The sequence below is a fragment of the Ischnura elegans genome, chromosome 9, assembly GCF_921293095.1.
Source record: "Ischnura elegans chromosome 9, ioIscEleg1.1, whole genome shotgun sequence".
Classification (NCBI taxonomy): Eukaryota; Metazoa; Arthropoda; class Insecta; order Odonata; family Coenagrionidae; genus Ischnura; species Ischnura elegans.
In genome coordinates, this window is record NC_060254.1 from 2,667,053 (window position 1) to 2,687,140 (window position 20,088).

Genomic DNA, 20,088 nt, shown 5'->3' on the forward strand with positions numbered 1-20,088 from the left:
AATGAAATTTTACCTATTCTTTGAGATTTTAAATAGCCGAAAGGTAGATTTCAATTTCTGAGGTGTAGAAAATTACATGAATATCGAAGTTATGTATGCGATACGAAAAAAATTTCCCTAAAATTTCAAGAGAAGAAATGTTTATATTGCTCCTCTTAAAACAAACAACAAAAACGAAAATTACCCGGCAATGGACACTACCAAAGTAGGAGCCGAAATTGTTGCCCAGAATAGACGCCAAATTGGCAATGCCGCTGAATCACGCCTTCGTTTCGGAGAACGAAAATCCCTTCTCTTCCGAGTAGTTGAAAATTAGTATGCAGTTATTTGAGGAATGGAATTTGACAACAAGAGCGACTGTTATGTTGGGGTGCGCAAGAGTCATGGCCTCCTATCAAGCGTGAATTCCTCACGGAGTTTAGTTACGAAGTCGCCTGAAGCCATCATTTCATCTGCGGAAAGCATTATCCGTGAATCGCCCCATCATAATAATCATTGTGATGGTCAAATTCCCTTTCTCGACGAGCAACATACTTCTTTTAGAGTACCATACGGAAGAAAAGACCCAACTCAGTGGGTTTGTTACGCTCCGATGCGAGGCCTGGTTCAGCGGCCTTGCAATTATAGAGGGTATTGTGGGTTCGCGAGAACTTAAAATTCCGTAACTCTTGCTTTAGATAATCTTAAGCTGGTATTAGCCAAAATTCCTCTTGAAATAATAGGATATTAAGTAAGATAGTTGTGCCTATCTAGTGTAAAAAATCTTAATGATCGAAAGTCCTATAAATTCAATTTCAGAGGTGATGCACGGTTTCTTCTATGATTTAAATAATAAGTTATTGATTGATCTGATCCACAGTTAGCCAATTCTGGAGAAGGTTTCGCTTCACGAGTGATATTTGAGTTCGCGACTGAGCGAACGAATGAATACGAAAATAACGTAATATTCTAAGTGATGTGACCTTAGGTTTTATTTCCCACCTGTCTTTCAATTTATGCCAGAGACGAACTCAATTACTTATTATCTGTTCATGGATTTCTAATAAGTGAATTATTATTGATTATTAAAATATTCAACCGATTAAGGTAGGTTTTCCAGGAGCACTTATAAAGCGTTCAGGGTATCTTTTCTTCCTTTAAGCACTTCCCACTTCCATCCACAATAAGGCCTACTCCCTTGCATTCTATCTAAAAAAAACATTCTCCCCCTTCCTCTCCCTCACATTCTACCCTCTAACATTGATTTCAACATCCACTCTTCGCAAAGTACTCCCCCCATCCATACCCTCTGCCTATTCCGTATCTCATCTAGAGACTCCCTCTGCTAACCCACCATTTCCAGCACTTCGTCGTTCCCCCTCCTTTACGTACACATTAATTTCTCCATTCTTTAAGTATGGTGCCTTCCCGTATTAGAGTAAGAATTGGAAGACGTCGGATAGCTATAAATATCTTTAATAAACACATGTACCTGTCGAATATTTAACGTGACGAGGGAATTTCAAACGAAATGAGCCCGGGGAAAAATTAGGAACACATAAAAATGAAATACAATGTATTAAAATATTTTTAAGTCGAATCACCGATGAAAGTCCATTAAGATAACCTTGAATGATAGTATTTGACACCTAAATGCACATAAACAATCCACTCTCTCGCTGATCGCATGGAAGTTAGGTGATGCAATACCGAATTACTATTGACGCTCAACGTATGTTGGGACCAAAGTGGTTACGTCACCGTCATTCTACCTATCCTTATTCCGTCTATCATACGTGCAGCCAATTCTCTATAAAATAAATAGAATAAGCGGCCATCTCCACTTGCATCCACACCTACAATTTTTTTATAAAACGTCCACAATTTCAAAGATACTTTTCCTAGATACATATCATTAAAGGATCTCTAACGGTAAACATAGGACCACATGAAATATTTACCGTATCATTTCGGCCTATTCTCCTTCTCGCTTTGAACTAGCAATAGAATGAATTGTTAAAGACGGTATTGTTGGTTCACAACAACTTAACTTAAATTCCGTAACTTAACTTTAACTTAGTCATAATTTGATACAAGCCAAAAATCCTCTTGAATTTATCGGGTAGCAGGTAACATGGTTGTGTATACCTAATGAAAATAATCTTAATGATCTTAAGCCACTTCAATTGAATTTCAGAATTGGTACGTGGTTCGTTCTGTGATTTACAGAGTAAGTCATTGATTGTTTTAATCCAATATTATTCAAATGATTATTTTTTGTGAAAAAAACTTTAGCATTGCAGTAGCTACTCTAAGAGTACGTAACTAATACGGTCCTCGAAAATATGGATTCACATTTGACGAAAATCAAGTAGACTTACGTATATAAATATAAGGTTGTGTTTGATTCAAACACTAAGCTATAAATTGAATATATCAATTATTGTATTTGATTTCTATCGTGTACTCACTTTATAGACAGTCCGTATACAGAGCAGTTGAAAGCCATAAAATCGAAATTACAAAATGAGACGACGTAGACCCTGGGAGGGGATTGGTAGTCCTGTACAAACTCCAATTTCACTTGAATGTAAATTAATTGAATTAATTTTTTTCACTCACGAATTCAGGAATATTCCTGTGAAGTTTCTCCTCACCGTCGTGCTCGTACCATGTCTTCTTCTCGCACTTAATTTCTTCTCACTTCCTGCTCATATCTGTGACTGCAACCCCGACAAACACTACGATTAACACCCAGAAATACGCTTAGTTCAGAGTCACTGAAAAATTACACAAAAGAGAACAACATGAGAAAGGTTTTTGGAAGTTGGTATACCAGATAATAATTTTATGAATCTTGTGGCTAGAACAAATTGTAAGCTTTAAATTATCATATTCATCTTCATCACTGATGATGAGACGATTAAATACAAAAATCGGTAACAGAGAATGTTAATTACCGACCACATTTGTTGGATGTGAATTAAATCTTTCTATGAAACAGGGAGGTAATCCGAGAAATCTAAAAAATACTAAAAAAATCTTTTGGGACTGCACAGTGAAAAACAATGCAGATAGTCCATCCATTGCAACCTGATAAATTCAAGGAATTATAATCGGGGTGCCCATTACTATGGCGACGGCACGTAGTTCGTCATTGAAAATTTGGGATTGGGTTTAAAACTATATTTCAGGGGGTTTACAAAAATATAAATAATTTCATCGCTCACTCAATGCCTCAGACCGAAGGTTAGCGTGGATAGACGTAAGTATATACATGTAATAGGAGAACTGAGTGGAGAGCTACGTTAACCCATCTTCGGATTGCTGATTTATGACGACGGCAATTGATTCATGGGACTTGCACATTAACTTTCACGTGATCATGATCCCTCTCGTGTATTTCTGCTCCTCAAGCACGTCCGTACCAAATTTTACCATGACCCCATACTCACATTCTCTATAAGCAATAAAACAGATCCAATGCAGTTACTTTAGGATCATTGCCCAGAAAAACGGTAACAAAGAAGTATGCTGCGGAAATGCAGATAAGACACAGAAACTAAAATATAGATTCAAAAAATAAGAGAGACAGATTCAAAAAATACTAACATAAGACTGTTTTTTCCTGACAATCTATTGGAGAATACCAAAGTTTGAAATAATATCATTTTCACCAGTATCACTCCTTGAGGAGCTGTCGAGTGGATAACTAACTAATGCAATTGAATCATAAAATGCTAAAAACCCACCATACTTTTTTGTATTGTGATGGAATTTTGCCGATAAGTGGTGCAGTAAGAAATGGAAAGCAGGTTATGAGCGCAATAAAAGCCCACAAAATGATAATAATTTACTCACTCACTAAATCACGGTCAATCAGAAGAATATCATCACAGCAAGCCGCTGTTTGCAGACTAACCTCTCATGCACACATTGTCTCACTCCTTTCAAATTTCTCAAGGGTGCTCTGAGTGCACGCCGGTGTCGATGAAGTTAGGGACGGTTGGTGTAGTCACTGCGACACTTACAGATTGGAAGTGGTTTTTGAAATGACACCGGAGAGTGAGTCACAGTCTTCTGACGGTTAGCAAGACAAGAAATTACGCTAAAGTTAGGAGGTGGGGGGGATTAATGATGGAATTAGGCGACGTCTGGTTGAATAGAGCACTGAAACCGTTGGAGAGTCTAAAGCGCCCAATCACTGAAACTATCGAACTTATTACGCAACACAAGTAAATGATACGAGCTCTTAGGAAAACTAAATTATTTTAAATGAATTTATATAAAATATTACATTTTAAAATTAATATCAATGACATCCTATTTATTTATCTATAGCTTAAATTTTATTTTAATATATTTACGAAAATACATCGGCCTTATTTTCGTGACGTCAAAGGTGTCATCCAATCACGTGCCTGCTCAAACTTCGAATCTTCGGGAGCCTCGCCCCGTCTCAGTTTGTTGAGAGTCGTCTTCGAGTGAAGAGGTGAGTATCTCACTGAGTAACCAAGCCATGTTTAAGTGTCCGGTTCCCTATTTCATATTTACGCCATTACTATTTTATTTAAGTGTTTGAGATATCATTGAATTCGCTGTGATTAATGCCGATAGTTAAACGTGAGATAATCGCTTTATTGTGCTTTATTCCGCTTGAGAACATGTATTACCCTTAGCCAAGAATCTAAAGATGTGAAGTAATTATTTTTGTGATATCTTCGTCAGTGATTTATATCCTTTCATTGTTCCTGCTAAAGGTGCGAGAATAGTTGGGATATTTTACCAATTCGTGCCTTATTGCTATGCTTGTCGCGGTTCGATTGCTATTGTGGTACGGAATACGTCTAAATTGTTCATCGTTGAGCACGATGGCTAGTAATCTAGTTTCAGTAATGCTGCCTGTATGTCTCACGTATCTGATGATGGACAATTGTCCATTACAACAATCCAGTGGTCATTTTGTGATAATGTAGTCACGAAGGTGTAATCTGTTTTATTTTATCTGATTTGAGTATCTTGTGTATCGTCGACGGAGTGCTTGAAGGTCATCCGTACATGCTTCTTGAGTGATTTCTTAGGGGTTTTGAGAACAGCTAAAATATAATGATTTGTCTCCCATCGTTGGAAAGAGGCGAGTTTTCACGTCGTCTTAGCTCTTGCCGCAAGAATATTGCGAAAGAATTTTCGGGACTTTGTCGCACATATAGTTGAATATTTGTAAGGCTGTGACATTTCACCGCAGATTGCCTGACCTTGCTGTTATTAGTGGCATGGTATTACTCGCAGATCCTTCAAGATATATTCCTTAAATTTTCGTTTTGAGAGTTGAACTAGACGCCTCTTCTTTGTTGAAGTCGCCAAAGTGATTGTAATCGCTGACTCCCTGATAAAAATAAACTCCTCCATTAAGGAGAGGTTTACCCTCCATTGAGGGTACAGGAAGGATAGGTGTACCCTTCCTGTACCCTTCAGCAAGGGTACACGAAGGGTATTTTAGAACATTGGTGGGTACGCCCTCTCCTTCCTGGAGGGTACGGGAAGGGTTTGGCCAGCCTCGATGAAGGGTACAGGAAGGATAAGTGTACCCTTCCTGTACCCTTCAGCAAGGGTACACGAAGGGTATTTTAGAACATTGGTGGGTACGCCCTCTCCTTCCTGGAGGGTACGGGAAGGGTTAGGCCAGCCTCGATGAAGGGTACAGGAAGGATAAGTGTACCCTTCCTGTACCCTTCAGCAAGGGTACACGAAGGGTATTTTAGAACATTGGTAGGTACGCCCTCTCCTTCCTGGAGGGTACGGGAAGGGTTTGGCCAGCCTCAATGAAGGGTACAGGAAGGGTAGGATAAAATAAAAACTAAAAATCCATAAATTAACATAAAAATTTAAAAAATCGCTAATAAACTAAATTAAACGAATGGGGATAGGTTGCAACAGTGATTTCTAAAGTTATAGGGCATAAAAAAATTAGCCTTCACGTGGTCTTGAACCCAGGACCTACATATAACAATATCACGAACTAGAGATTTAACAACCTCGGCTATCGAGGTACTTGACAGGAGTAGTTTCTCAACGGAACTTATACTACAAAATCTTAAGATGAGAATCGCACCCGGGCCTATGTGGAAGAAAGCTGTGACTTTTTTCTACCACACCTATTTCGTTTCAGAAAATAAGATCGGCATTCTAATACTGAACATCACTCTAGCGATGTCTCATTGTCAGCCACACAAATAGGTTACATCCTACAACGTGAATGGAAGAACTTCTAAATGAGCTTTTTTCACACAATTACAGAAACTATTGTGTACAGTGGCGTAGTCAGGAATTTCGTTTGGGGGGGGGGTCCAAAACCAGGTGGGAAAAGTTTTGAAAAACAGGATAGTAAGTATTGGAATTCAACTTATTCAAACACTTTTCATAATCGAAAAAACTTCAATAGTCAAAGAAATATTTTTTAAATTCATTATTTTTTAATATTTTGATTTCTATTATGAAGGAAAATGATTGTGTTTTTATACTTCGGGGGGGCGGAGGGTCCGAACCCTCCGGACCCCACCCCTGGATACGCCACTGAATATGTATACTATTGTTTTCCTTAAGGAAATTTTAAAGATTAGTTGTGTAGCCCGTCTATATTTGCTTTCAAAGACTGCTTACGTTCTTGTACGGAACTCAATACTCTTTAGCAGGTGAAAGTAGCTAAGGAGAGTCTTTCAGGATATGTTTTCTTCAGTTATAAATGCTAAGTCCCAAGGAAGGGTACACGAAGGATTTTTCTCTCCTTCCCTTACCCTTAATGGTGGGTAGAGGAAGGGTACACGGATGGTAAGGGAAGGAGTTCCAAGGAAGGGTACACGAAGGATTTTTCTCTCCTTCCCTTACCCTTAATGGTGGGTAGAGGAAGGGTACACGGATGGTAAGGGAAGGAGTTCCAAGGATGGGTACACGAAGGATTTTTCTCTCCTTTCCTTACCCTTAATGGTGGGTAGAGGAAGGGTACACGGATGGTAAGGGAAGGAGTTCCAAGGAAGGGTACACGAAGGATTTTTCTCTCCTTCCCTTACCCTTAATGGTGGGTAGAGGAAGGGTACACGGATTGTAAGGGAAGGAGTTCCAAGGAAGGGTACACGAAGGATTTTTCTCTCCTTCCCTTACCCTTAATGGTGGGTAGAGGAAGGGTACACGGATGGTAAGGGAAGGATTTCCAAGGAAGGGTACACGAAGGATTTTTCTCTCCTTCCCTTACCCTTAATGGTGGGTAGGGCGTGGGTTCTGCAAGGGTAACTACCCACCATGAAGGATGCCACCCTTCCTGTACCCTTCCTGTACCCACCATGGTGGAGTTTATTTTTGTCAGGGCTTTATCCCAAATATTCGGGAATTTCCTCGCAATTTAACTAATCAAGTCCTTTCGGTTTTGTTTTCTTAAATTTTATCTTCCCGGCCGCTAACTTACATGACCTTTACAATCATAGAGAAAGGATTATCGAATATTTTAGTGTATTAGTTATCATTATTCACCAACTTCGTTTTATTTTTTACCTTAAATTTTCCGTCTTCGTAATTACCGGATGGTGCTGCGATAATATTTCAGTATTCAAATTTATGTATTTCGTACTCTCTGTTCGTGCATGATAACAGCTTTATGTTAATATGTGTCTATACCTTATTATTTTCAGTATATCCAGTTTACGTGAAAGTAGTGGTGTGTCAGTTATACGAGTGATATTTCTTGGAATTCTTGTACATTGGAGAGTAATCCTGAGGAATGAATGGTAAGCTAATTTCCATTTTCAATATTACACAACATTTCATTACATTATACGCCAAATTTTTGTCATTGCTAATCCTGAGTCTTTAACTTGAAATAGAAGATATTTTCACGGTGTTATATACTTAAGTCTAGGGACAATTTTTTTTATTTGGCTTGTCCCGTCGTGAATGGAGTTCTTAAAAATTTCGAATTCCAGGGAAAATACCGGAAAAGATGAGTGGAAAATTCTACGTCTAGACGTTTTGATGCAATTGTAAAGATATAGGCGACGGATTTTTCTTTGTATATTTAACTTGTTTCAAAAGCGGCCTCTAAAATTAAACTACTCTTGTGAATTCGTTATCTATATCAACGCTTTCTGAGTACGCTTGCCGAATGATCTTCGGAGAATGTTGGCACTTGGTGAATCAGTATTAGATTGGTTCCTTTGGAACATTAAGACGTTTACGCTCCGATGCTACTTATTATTGGTTCTACGGCTGTCGACAACATTTAAGGCAAATAAAATTATCTTAATAGTTTGTCTTGTAGAAACTGACTAAAATCTGTTGAAGTGAGCTCCATTATTTGCAACGCCAACAGCTTTTGATATTTCCTTGCTTTAGTATCTGCAGTATGATTAACCTTATGGCAATGGCTCCTAACTCAATCATTCAATTCCTCCGAGTGCATTTAGATATTGAGTCAATTGAGGATTCCGTATATTTAAGAGATCCTTGCTATAAGTTTTTGAGTGTAACAGCTAAATAATGTATACGGCTACTTTTTTAAGCTTTTAGTCATTCTCGGTAAGTTTATAGTACCTATTGTCACTTTATTGTTTTCCGAAGATATTCGAATTGGAATTATTGTCTCTCATACTTCCAGATTTGGAGGTTTTAATAAGCATTACCTCCACAATCATAAAATAAAACTTAATTTTCTGAAAAAAATTGGTTGAAAATGCGATTAAATAATTGCAACTTGCTTGCTCATACCTTTGCTTCCGGAATTTTGCGGACGAGAGATGCTGACCATCAGAATGATTGACGTGGTTGTTTAGTCTTCTGAAAAGCTTTGGCGGTTCGAAAGACGGGTTTGTTTACGTCCTTCTTGTTTCACAAGTTGCCCTCGTTGCTGCAGTCGAATGCTCTTCGGCCGGTGCCCTTTGAGCAGGGGCGCCTTATATATCCCTGTGGTATTCTATCCGCTGAACTCTAACGGGGGAAGGGAATGGGAGGAGGGAGGGGAGGGTACACGCTTCCTCCAAGGCCAAGGGGGGCGTGCTTTCTAGCAAAACCTGGACAACCTTAACTGTTCCTACAGAAATGGAAGAATATTCTATATCCCACAGATATTTCTGTAGATGCTGCAGGATTTCTTTCCTGGACATGTTGTTCCCCGTATGTAATCGTTACAGGTTTTACTTGGTGGAAATGCGATATATCCATAATAATAACTAAACTACAAATGGTAATTTCAGCACTTTAAGTTTAATCTCGACTGCCTAGAGGGTAATTTACAGCACAGATTGACGTACTTAGGAATCACTCCTAACGTTAAGCAATGGTATGCCTCTCGTATGAGATTTGGTGGTAAATTGACCCTTGTCGCGATCCATTGTTCATATTGTGATGATGTTGTCGCTAAGATTTTTCCTGATTTGAGTATTTGTGAATCGCTAAGGAAGTGCTTTCCCCAAGGTCAGACGTATGTGCCACGCGGGCGATTTCTAAGAGAATTGCTAAAACATAATGATATATCTCCCACTGTTGGCTGATAGCGATAGTAATCGAGTTTTCACGTCTTCGTAGCTCCCTTGCTACGAAGATAATTCTGAAATAGTTTTCGTGGGCTTTACGCCAAGATGAGTGAATTTTTGGTAAGACCGTCCCATTTGACCGCAGATTGCCTTGGCGCAATGTAGTCAGTCGCATGGGTTTATGCTGAGAGCCTCCAAGATTCATTTAATAATAGCTTCGAGAGTTGAAATAGATACGTCTTCTTTCTGTAGTCTGCGTGTAATTGCTTAAACTTATCACAATTATTCCGGGATTCCATCTGAATTCAACCAACCAAGACCTTTTAGTTTTCTACTTTTGTTTTCCCATTTTGGCTGTTCACTTATATGGTCTGAACCATCAATATTGAAAGGCGATAATGTAAGTTAGTGGATTAACTATCGTTTTTCAAGAGCTTTTCCTACCTAAGCTTTTCCGTGGTAATAGTAGTCGGATGTTGCTACGATAATATTTCATAATTCATCTTTTATGCATTTAGTATTCTCGGTTCGTACATGATGACATAAGTATGTTGATATGTGTCTTTTTCTTATTACTTCCAGTAAATCGAGTTCGTGTGAAAGTGATGGCTTGTCTGTTATACCAGTGAGATTCATTGAAATGCTTCAACATTGGAGAGAGATACTTGGAATTGATGGTAAGCATATTGAATTTTTTTTCAATATTATATTCCAATTTATTATGTTATATGCCAAGCAATTGATATCGTTTTGCTTATTATTGATCGTTATTTGAAATAGAAGCAAATCTTTTTACGTGTGTGGGGTTATATACTTAATTTTACGAACTAGCACTTGGGTTTTGCTAGAATTGTTCCTCCGTGAGTTCCCAAAAAAATCATGTACTGGAGAAAATACTGAATTAGACGAATGGAACTTTTTTGGTCCAGGTTTTCTTGATGCAGATGGATGAGACGGATTTATTTTAGTTTTCCGTAGCATTGAGTTCTTGTTTCCAAATTTACCATTAGATCTCTTAGCAGCATCTAAAATCTTACCTTCATTAAATACTCGTAATGAGTATTAGCTTCTTCTGAATACACTTCACGAGTCATCGTCTGGGTATATTTGCACTTCGTGAATGGTTGACCTTATTAATTTCGCTGTTGTTATTTCTTGGGGCAGTACTTTGATAGGTTCCTTTGTAACACTAAGACGTTTACGTCTCATTGTTACTCGTTATTATTGGTTCTCATGCTCTTATGAGATAGTATTTTAACCTGATATAGAAATCTTGATAGTCCTGTCTCGTAAAAATTCACTGAAAATCTATTAACTTTGTAATGCGGACGGCTTTTGATATGTTCTTGCCTTGGTATCTTGAGGGTGGTTAATGGTATTGCAAAGGATACTAACTTAATCGTTCACTCCGTCCAAATGTATTTAGTTATAACGTCAGTTAACGATTCCGTGCAATTAGGAGATCCCTTCCATAGGTAATCACATGTAACGCTTAATATCCTTTCTAGCTGTTTATTTTGTCCTTAAGGACAACTATCACCGTCACTTTATTTTTTCCAACGTTGTACGTGTGGGAATTTTTGAGTCGCATATTTCCACTGGATGAATTGCCTCCGTAATAAAAAAGAAAACAATATTATGAAACATAAGGTTGAAAATACGATCAAATAATTGTAACATGGTGGCTTCCTTCTGAGCTATGCTTCCTGAATTTTGCGGAAGATAGGCGCTCATCATCAGAGTTATTGACGTGAATTTTGGTCTTTGGCAAAGCTTTGGCGTCCGAAGATTGGTCTGCTTAGGTCCTTCTTTTGAAGGTTACCCTTGTTGCTGCAGGGATGACTTCCGAAATAACTCCATTTTCAACCTTTTTTTATGTCATTGTTATAAGTCGATACCAGTTTCATCGGCGATAAATCTACCAACGGAGTTCTCGATCGTCCTTTGTCTTTAGCCAATAATTTTTCCTTATGTAATATTCTGCATGGAGTCATAAGTGTCGTATTAGCTTTGCTTTCTCATGTTGAAATTTTCTATTAGTTCATTTTCTACATGGACTTGGTGTGCCGGTACATCTAATTCTTGTAACCCTCCTCCAAAATCACGCTTGTCGTAACACATCTGATGATCACATTAGATATCATTGAATTTCCTTCTGTTCCATTTTCCAGCGCTGTTAAGTTTCAATTTTCATACGTATAATTTATTATATTATTTCGAATGCTCCGTCTCGGAATTTCCCTTAACTTTTTATCTCAATTTATATATACCTACCATACCATTCCGAACTGAGTTAAGTTGGTTCAACAGACTCAACTCAGCATAGGTGGTGAGGTGGAAGGCAATAATCTTATCATCTGTCACAGTGACTCGTGGATCAACCAAATTCTTTGAAAAAATTATTTTCCTCGGAGTTTAGCTCATTCCACTTCCTAATCACCTGCAAATAACTTTCAAAGTTTCTGGTATTTACACGTTAAGAGAAATTGCTTTTATGGTTGGCGTTGTTAAAATAGCCACAAATTTTCTTTTATTAGGATGATTATACTCATTGCCATTTTTTCCACGTTGACATGATCTCCGTCACGGCTCTGGGGAGAGAATATTCCACTTTTCGCCGAAGGGTCGAAAAACATTTGTTCTTCCCAATCTAAGCAAATTTCCAAAACATTTCTCATGTCGTTCTCTTTTGTGTAATTTTGCAGTGACGCCGAGCTAAGCGTTTTTTCTGGGTATTACTCCTAGTGTTCGTCGGAGCTGCTTTCACAAATTTGAGCATGAAGTGAGAAAGAATTTGGTGCGGGAAGAGCATTTGGAACGAGCACGCCGGTGGAGAAAAACTTCACTGGAATAATCCTGAATACGTGAGTGAGAAAAATAATTGTCAGTTGTTTTTCCTACTGGGCTTCTTGCGGTCATTTCTAAATTAATTTTCTGTCGGTCTATCCATTTTTTGTAACTCTCCTCCTTTGGGGAACCCAGCTAAGTACCATTAACCCTGAATTTTACAGAGAGTTTTCTTGGCTAACGATGTCATTCTTTTGGCCTACGTGTAATAGATGATATTATTCTCTAGTATGTTATTAACTTGAAAGCACTGTATGACGTAGACGTCATGGCGTCATAATGAGACATATTTCGTTGTTCCATCTTCTTTGGATGATTTTTAAAATGTTTCTCATTTCCCCCACTCTTCTCTCCACTTCCTAATTTTTACTCGAGTGAACCACTTTCTCTTCATCATTCTTCGGTGTAACCACAATTCAAATTCTACCACTATTGACATGTTTTGTAGTCGACCATGAGAAAATAATTTCCTATTCCCAAACCTTGTTCCTTCCTACCCGCCATTCGATTGCCGCACCAAACCTATCACTATAAAAATTCCCGCGTTTGCCGCTTCCTGCTTTCTCGTCTCGGAATCTGAAAAACTTAAATGTTATGTTCCATGAGGAACTTTCCTATTGGAATAAAGTGTTTAACCCAATTTATATTGATGTCAAACAACATTTTTTTAAATTCTAATATTAAAAGTAATATAATTATGGTTGATCTTTTCTTTTGGGCTGGTACTCCAAATCGTCGTAAATCCCCATAGTTAAGCCACGTTATTATGAAGGTAAAATCAGATAGAAATCGACACCACCGGACATTCTTTCGCACAATGGAACCTAAGGTATACTGGAAACGCCGAAACTTAGTTAAGACACGGGACTACTAGTCCCGGGACTTTGGAACATGGGTCAATGACCTCATGTTCTATAATTCTGGCACCCCCACCTCCTGACCCACCCCCACCTCCTTCCCCTCGTCGAACCCACCCCCACCTCCTTCCCTTCGCCGGACCCACCCCCGCCCCTTGGCATAACCCTAACCCCTCTGGAGGAACAGGGGTTCGATGACCTGACTTTCTAAGGGCAAAGCATCATTCTTTGTGCCATACCCTAGGGTGAGGGAGCTCCCTCGTCACAAGCCCAGCCCTAGTTTCGTAATTAAAGTGTCTTCGGAGATTTTGGAAATTCTTATGCAACCACTTACCCCTTCTCTCAGTGGAACAGGGGTTCGATGACCTGCCTTTCTAACCCTTCTTGGGACCCTAGCAACTCCTGCCTATAGGACAAAGAATAGCCTTTGCGCCATACCCTCCCACGTAGCAAAACCCAACCCTGATTTCATAATTAAAGTGTCTTCGGACATTATGGAAAGCAGTAACCTTTTCCGCTGGCCTCGTAAGTTGAAGTCTCCGAGAACCATAACCCTATTGATAAATTAAATCTAATTATTTATTACCAGAGGTTGCATGCGGGGTTTTTCTAAATAGTATAGTGGAAAGAAAGACATGGTACATTCGATCATTTTATTTAAAAGGTTCATGAATACAAAAATATGATGAAAGAAAAATAAAATAAATGCATGTATCACATTTTCCATTCATTAATCAGAGCCTGAGGAGCACACAGCGACATAATCAGAGATGAAATCATTTCCTTCGCGAGTTGATAAGACTGCGCGAATTTCCCTTGAAAGGGCTTCCGCGTTTAAGGAGTTTGGTGGATTTCCAATCTCTGACATGTTGATTTTCACATTGTCAACGTATTCACAAAAAGCTCTCTCGTGATTGCTATTGCTCTCACTGTGATATGAATTGAAAACAGCATCAACGTATGCACTTACAAGTCTGAGAGTGAACGAAGACCATGCGTTCCGTTCCTCCCATCGCATTCTAACACAATCAGCATAGGCCAACAGTCCATCCCAAGAGGATTTCGCCGAGTAAACACTGGTTAGTTCATTATTGTCTTTCTTGTCCTCCAAGATGATGGATTTTGTGCCGTATATGCATTTAAATTTTAAAACACAATTCCCTATTGGGATACTATGCGGCACCGTATCACTATGAAAATATGAATTTATCAGTTTCTCATTTTTCATTAACTCACACCAGCCCAAATAGTCCAACACGACAGAGCAGCGTCCAACTTTGCTCAGCGCTATGAAGGGGTTGCACTTGTTTTTCAAGTCAATGCCGATTGTCACTCGCTTTGTATCACTGTAATTCACTTTATAACCACATTCAAGTATCCCGAGGTGTTGAGATTTTCGAGTCAGCGGCAGAGAGGGCTCACACATGGCTTGTTCCTCCTCTTCAATCTCCGGCATGATGGACGGTTCGTAGGACGGACGTGTGTACCGGCGGCTATGGGATGGCCGAGGCGAGTACGGGCGTGAACCTCGACGATGGGACGATCCTCTCACCCCACCTCTCCCCGGCATCCGGAAGGAACCTCTAGGCGTGTCCATGGCTGTGGGATGACTGGTGACTGTCCTTTCAGTGCTGGGCTCTTTCTGTTCTCTCCTGGTAGGGGTAAAGACGGAGGGAAAGAGGAGAAGCGGGGAGGGGAGGAAAAGATGGTCGCTTCGCACTGACGCTCGTATAGGGTGTAGATACTGTCGCGGCCCTCCCGACTTGCACGCAGAATAGAGATTTATACGTAGAGCATGAATTACACCGTCTATCGAATATTTTATCAAAGAGAATTAAAATGAGCCTATCGTTGCAGTCGTGGTCTGCGCTGAATATATTTAAAAATTTCTTCATGGAAAACCCCGTGCAACGGTAAGCTAGGAATACGGATGTGTAAAGACCACACGTTGCTGAAGTCCAGCTCTGGAGATGTACGTTGTTGTACCGCCATGACTTGCATTCCCTATTAAGAAAGGTTTTATGATCTTTGATAAGTGGAGGCAGTCCATAGCTATCAAAGTATTCCCCTTTTCCCTTTTCATCTATAAATATTCCAATCCAATGCGATCCAGACTTTCTCTGGGGGTCTGTATTCACTACCAGGGCTGAGGGATGAGTGCAGTTTTTAGGCAAGTTATCTGCTGCAAACACACCTTTGAATAATGAACGAGTCTCTCAATGTTTGTTTAGAGCGCGCGTCAGTTGAATACCGTCCATCTAGCTCACTCCTTTCGAAATGAGAAGTCCATCTCATTTCATACGTCTTTATGCACGATACATTGCACGTAGGTGATGATATAAATATGGGGCAGTAAGGATTCCATCGATGATGCTCCTTTTCTGGCAAATCCCATGCCTCCCAAGCCCCTATAGCAATACCACACACACTGCATATAGCAACGTCGCGTATTCCCGAATAGAAAAAGCCAGCATCTGCTAAACGTTTTGTACTTAAAGCAAACCTACTCGACGCCCCATTAAACGATTTAACATGTAATTCGGGAGATGAAATCCTCTTCAATCCATCTTTGCGTAGCCATTTAAGGAGGTAAACGCAATTTATCGTTGAGTCAAACTTTCTGCTTCGATGATTAACAGGACAGATGTTAGTGGGTAGAGTAGTTTTGAATTTTAATTTCTTAAGAGAGGGGCATCCTAAAACTTCCAAATCGAGTACTTCCCGGAGAATCAAGACTTTTTTCAGGAACTCGCACTTTTCTCGACCTTTTGAAAACACAAAAGTACACGCAGATGTATGATATTCTAGAATAAAGCGTAAATCTGTGTATTCGGTATATCCATCGTCCCAAGAGAGGCCGTGATAATGTCTTTTTAACCATAAATCCTCCTTCTCCTCTTTCTCACTTCTCCTACTCTTCGAATAGGGGGGTTTGAATAGCCATGTTTTTGCGCTGTTACTATCAGAGGTAACGATGGATAGTTCTTTTACGACTAGCTCGCCCTCGTGTTTGAAGCACTGAATATCCACAATAGCTGCCATCTCAGAGCGGCGTCACTTCGTACTGAAAGCTAGTTAGGAGTTCGAACGCTTATAAGTCTTGCCTCTCCTAGTTTCGGAACTCTCACCCCTATCCTCCTCCCCCTTCCCCTTTTCTCCCTCCTTTCACACTTCCCTCCACCTTGAGGTGTTCTTCCGCTCTCTCTCTCTCTCCTTCTCTCTCTCTCTCTCCCTACGGGCGCTAACTACTGTAATCTACTCCGACATTGCGATGCCGATCGATTTCGAGAATATTATTAAATTCTGCGTACAACAGACAGTTTATAGTCTCGGCCAATGCGTTTTTAAATCTTACTTCCAGACGAAGGCTTCCATGCCTCTGTAGACTCCAATGAGAGGCGTTAGCCTCTAAATCAGGTGTCAGATCAAATGCGGTGAGGAAGTTACCGTCCTTATAATCTTCCCTGGGTATACCATTGCCATCGTCTTGAAAGTGAATGCCTGTGCCTGAGAAGAGCGTGTGATAAGCCGGTAGGAAAAGGCCAGATATCGAAAAATCAGGTTGCAACGGCCTGTTTGGAATCTGTTTCCCATCAAGATACAGAGACAAGAATGTGAGGTTGAAATTCTGGAAATTAAATGGATTGGATACCATATCTCCATTGAACGCTGCGTTTGAGACAAATCCTACAATCACACGCTTTGGAAGTTGTCCCAAGAAAATGTTATCCATAGTTTTACTCTGTACATTCTTCGAAATCGTGATGGTCTTAATATCCACACGTGTGATTGGATATTTCGCTGTGGATTTTTCTAGAGCGCGACTGTGCCCTATTAGCACCGACGGGCTTATTTTCACTTTACGAATGAGAAGTGCCGCGTCAAGTATTTTCACTTTAACGTTGTCGTATATTCTCGAAGCCATCATGTTAAATTCCGACTTTGACCGAACGAGTTTCAGACGCATCTCTACTCCGTTCAGAAGAAATTTTTCCTGGTTGAATAGATCGCAATGTAGATGGCCCATTAATTCTACAGAACGTCCTTCATCAGTGTATCGACGTCTTTTAATGGCTCCTGTATTTTTACGACAATCGTCCATTAACCCTGGTGTGTCAGCGTACCAGAGCGCTTCCGTGAGATGTGAAGTCTTCGCAGCGGGCCCGTAATTGAGAATTGTTTCAATGTATGCTCGATACGGATACGTATGACTAGGGGGCGTCACCAATTTTTGATTTAGAAAAACATCCACTTGGGAGAATAGAGAATGGAGCCATAGATTTACCGGGCCGATTACAGAATCGTCCACAGCCAACTGTGTCGGTCGCTCTACTCGCGCTGTTATGGATATAAGCGTATGCGAAAGATCTAAGTACTCCTCACCATGTCCTGGTATTACGAACTCCAAAGGAGTGTCATCGGACAGGGTAGAAACGGGTTTATAGTGTATCCACTGACCATCCTCGATACTCGTTTGTGTTGGCGGCACGGAAAAAAGATCGAGTTCAGACTTTACACATTCACAGGATTGGTGGTGCAGAAAAGACATTTTAGGTAAATATGTCCTTCAAGTCTTGCTTAGAAATCTTTCTTGACAGGACCGTCGTCGTCTTCTTCCCCTTAATCTTCCTCTTCTTCTTTGAAGTAGATGTCTTACTCCCTCGGGTGGTAGTCTTCGACTGAGACTTCCTCTTACGCGTTTTCTGAATATACCCACCCCCTGTCATCCTCTGTATTTTACTCTCCGCCCTTCTCATGAGATTCTCTCCAGCCTCTAGAACGCGTTTGCGTATCACCCTTTTTACAGGCTGTGCATCGTTCGAGGCCAAGTCGCCAATGACATTCATTCCGGTTCTAAGAGCCTCGTGACCCACGGTGCGAGCACCGCTTTTCAGTAATGGCAGCACGGATCGAAAGAGCCCTCCCAGAAACTTCCCTATACCGTGACCTTTTTGATAGCTAACTCCCTGATAAACAGATCCCACCCCATTTCCAACCTGATTTAGGTAGTAACGAGTGTAAGGATCGTAGTTGTTATTCGTCTTTACCATAGCTCCCACGCTTGCGAAAGTGAAGTACTACAGCTGATGTCCCATAAAGAAATGGTATGGGATGACCCGCGTGAGTCCTTAAATCTATTTCTATCGTGTCAAACTCTCTCTTCATAATAGGAACGTAGAATGGTCTGCTGAAAACGTGGTTAACGTTGAGACCGAATTTTTTTTTCTCGGCCGCCGTACTAACTATTCGCAGGAGAGGGGCTACAGTATCGCCTATTACCTGCGGCTCAACGATGTCGCAATAAACGTATATCTGAGAGGGGTAGCCTATATCGAGGTCAGGTTTGCGCCTAGCTTTTTTCTGCTCCACAATGTCACCCCCAGGCTCAAACCCTAGTTGCAACGCCAAAATTTCAGATATGGTAACAACTGTGTCTATCGCCTCAATTGTAATAACTCCCCGTTCGTTGTAAGAAAATTTCACATCGTTAGAGCTAGAAATCTTCTTTAGATCTTCGTTAAATGTCTCAACGAGATCTACGATAGATGAGTAGTGACTCGCCGGTAGTTTTCTGTAATAAGAGTCGTTGCTTCTGGCATGGTAAACGGAATATTCGCGCTGTTTACCATAAACGTTGCAAATTGTCATTGGGAAGTGAATCTCTGCGAGAGAGACCTCCCACTGCCCGTCCAAAGAGATTTTTCTAGGCAGAAGACATGTAAATTTAGAGGTTGTGTTGCTCCCATGACTAGACATAGAGCTGTTACTAGGGAGCGTGAGGTAGAACTCTTCAGACATCATAACTTCTTTATCGATGACGCTGGAATCCACGAGTTGAATTTGGTGGGATATCCTCTCCACTTGACTAGCGCCTCTTTTCTGATCCCTCTCCCCCTCGTCTGAAGTACTTTATCTATTTTGAATGTCCTCGATTTAGAGAGAATAATTTTTTTGTAATTCGGGTTCATAAAAACTACCTTCGATTATTTCGCCTTCTAAATCTCTTAACTCGTAAACTGGCGGCCGCCTCTTAATAACTCTCTCAACTATAAATATTTCTTCACTCCAATTCGATTCGTATCCTTTCCGAAATGACACCTTCTCTCTACTTATTCTCAGTCTGTCTCCAACTTTCAGGCGTGCTCTTACGCTCTTCTTCTTCACAGCGCCGTGGACATTATTCCACACTTGAAGAATATTATTCTCGGTAACGTCCGCTGGAGCCATCTTGATTGTAGAGTGTATGGATTTATTGTACGCGTCTACGATCTTCTGAAGGACGTCAACGTATCTCTTGGTGTTGTACATCGTAAAATATCGCCACATCCGAGATTTAAGAGTTCTATTTAGGCGTTCAACTATCGCTGATTTGGTGTCCGGATTATTTGAGTGGTAATAACCAATCGATTTCTTTTTTAAAAAGTCCTGAAATGTTTTGTTTAACAATTCGCTACCTTTATCGGTCATAAGTTTGACCGGTTTCCGTCTCGTCGATTTTAGTATTCGAGAAAATCCCTCTGTCACAATTGCACCCGTCTTTGAGCGCAAGGGGACCGCCCATGAAAAGCGACTAAATGCATCGATCACAGTGAGAATATAATTGAATCCATCGTTCTGTTTTCTTATATGCTTCATATCATTTAAATCCGCCTGCCACAGATCGTCCATATTGTCGACAATATATCTATTTCTTTGAAACTTTCGTTTTAAGGGCTTATGAAGCGTGTATGCATCTTGTTTCTGAAGCCATATTCTGACGTCTTTCCTTGACAAAGTAGGTGGTGCAGCTTTCCACAGCTTCTCTGCTCCGGAATATGACGCAGGATGCGCAGGGTCGTATTAAATATTTCGAAGTATCGAGTCCACAGACTTCTTCATTTTTTAAA